Source organism: Rhipicephalus microplus, chromosome 5, assembly GCF_043290135.1.
Source record: "Rhipicephalus microplus isolate Deutch F79 chromosome 5, USDA_Rmic, whole genome shotgun sequence".
NCBI classification, from domain to species: domain Eukaryota; kingdom Metazoa; phylum Arthropoda; class Arachnida; order Ixodida; family Ixodidae; genus Rhipicephalus; species Rhipicephalus microplus.
In genome coordinates, this window is record NC_134704.1 from 36,644,255 (window position 1) to 36,646,905 (window position 2,651).

The window sequence follows — 2,651 nt, forward strand, 5'->3', positions numbered from 1 at the left end:
ACCCACCTCAGAAAAAAGACGAGAGGCGCTGTCTACGGCACCGCTTGAAATTCAACCGGTGGCGAACGAAGCTCCGGCAGCTGATCTCACGAACTCTCAAAAAGCCAGCGATCGCTACTCCCAAGACACGATCGAGCACATCGAACCGGCGGCGGCAACGGGCGAATCACGACGATACGGCGAAAGCGGGGGCGAACTGGGGAAAAAAAGCGTGCGCATGTGTCACACCGGCGGCGACGAGCAACCGAGCAGCGACCGACTCGAAGGAGGCGATATCAGGAGCAGGGGCTTCCGCGGCGTCGACGGTCAAACAAATAAGCCGAGACGGGAAAACAAAAAAAAAAAAAAAAAAAAAAAAAGAGAGGAAGACAGAACGCCGTCGTCATACGTGGCTGTTATTCATCGGCATCCAATAGGCCCTCCTGCCTCTCCTCACCCTTCGTTCCTTCCATCCTCTTCAGTCGACGGGCAAGCTCCGGTCGAAGCGAGGGTGCCCAGACTTATCGGTCGAGCGAAGACGACGCGGGTGCCACAGCGTGTGTGCTTGTGCTTGTCAGTCGAGTGCGTGCGTAAGCTCTCTCTCTCGACAGAGAGGCTCGACCGAGATACGTCGAGCCTCTTCACGGGACCACCAGACAGGGCCGTCTATCAATTTGCCCTATACACTCACGCGTCAGGTGCAAGCTAGCTGGCGGCGCGTCGATTACTCCTGGTGTAGGCGAGAGCGTGTGGACGCTTTCGTATACACGTTCGAGGGCGTCTACACCTGGGCGCGGAGAGATCAAAAGAGATCGAGTGGCTATATCGTCCCACTCGGGATAAACAATGAAATCAGCCCACAATCGACGCGTACACAAATAGTGTCGCACGTGCAAAATGGCTTGCAGTGTGCGACACAAATAGGCACGCGTTTTAAAGTTGACGAGTTGACGTCCGAAATTGAGCTTACGCGACGTCTAGAGTTCGGCCGCATAAGGACATCAAACGAAAATTTTGCCGGCTCCAGTGAAATGAGCCTCGGCCTCACTGGCCGGAATATGTAAAATAACTGTAGGAAGCCCATCCGTAGCCAGGAATATTTTTGGAGGTTGGCGGGGGGGGGGGGGGGGGGGGTTGAAGACCTTAAAAAAATACGCATTTTTATTATTTATTCTTAGTGAGGCTTTGGCAGGCCAATTTTGCATTTCCGGGATGCTTTTGCAAAATAATAGTAAATTATTATTATTATTATTATTATTATTATTATTATTATTATTATTATTATTATTATTATTATTATTATTATTGTTCTTGTTGTAAAACACCTCAATCCATCCCAACTTGGGGAGGGGGGGGGGGGGGTTCGAGGGCTACAGGTCTAAAGTGTGGTGACTCAACCTCCGAAAGCCACGAGATTATTAAGGGCCCGGGAAATTTCGTCCACCTCGGGTTATTAAACGTGCACCTAAATCTAAGCGCGTGGGTTTCGATCATTTTCGCCTCCATCGGAAATGCGGCCGCCGCGGGCGGGATTAGTCACCGCGACTTGCGGGTCAAGTCGGCAGTTGAGCACCTACGCCACCGTGGCACGGTTCGCAAGTCCGAAGAGCAGGTCGGCACGGAGCGAGAATCGCAACACGATTCGCCACACATCAAGGCCGGATCCTGCAGCCCCCTTCTGAATGCGTCGGTTTAGGGTAAGCCCCACGCCTGCATCGTGCATTTGTCCGGGTCGATGAAGCATGCAGGGCCGATTTGGGAGACGTGGTTCATCTTGAAAGTGTCGAAAGTTGGCGTAAGAAGGCAAGGGCGAAATAGACACTCAGTGTCTCTTTCTTCTCCTCGTATACCATGGCTCATGCATGCATAATGCAGGGGACTGGCCGAGTAGTCGGTGAATTTTTTTTTTCAGCTAATTAGATGCTGGGTGGGCTCTGCAATGGTGGCATCGGATTAGTGGCCCTCGCGTTCCTACATGTTTTCGGAACCTCGGCGCGCCTAGCAAACACGCGAAAACGGGGAAACCACTAAAGAACGCGCAGACCAAACGACTCTGTGTCCTCCTCTGCAGAGGCACCCTCCAATAAAATGAAAAGAGTCATGGTTGCTGCCATTTTAGGCCACCCAGCGCAGAATATGTCTGTGACGTCACGTGAAACTATGCATATTTAACTAATTTAACAAATTTAAGTACGAATTGTTGGTAACGAAATATTCAAAGGATGGCGAATTAAGCTATAAGTCTTTTTAAGCTGTTTCATCCACTGAACTGCGCCTTTCTCATTCACGTGCATTTGCGCTGATTAATCCATTTTAACCCCTATCAGATCACAAAATGGTGGGTAGGCTTTGTTTAAGAAATACTCCAAGGGACGCCACCGTAACACCTCGCCGACGCTCGCCGTCGATTTTTTGTCAGAAACGTTCGCGTCTTACGGGTTAGCCTAATGTTTCGTCATATGGTACGGGCGACGCACAGTCGGAAAATCCAGAATTTCTGAACGCGATCGTCGCGGCTACAGTCTCAGTGAAACGGCAAGCCAGAGACACCAAGACAAACAAAAAATCCCCAAAAAGAACGGGAGGGAAGAAACACACAGGCAGTGCGAGCGACAAAATATTGAAGAGATCGCGACACCACTCGCACACCAACCCCGCCAGATCCTCACCAC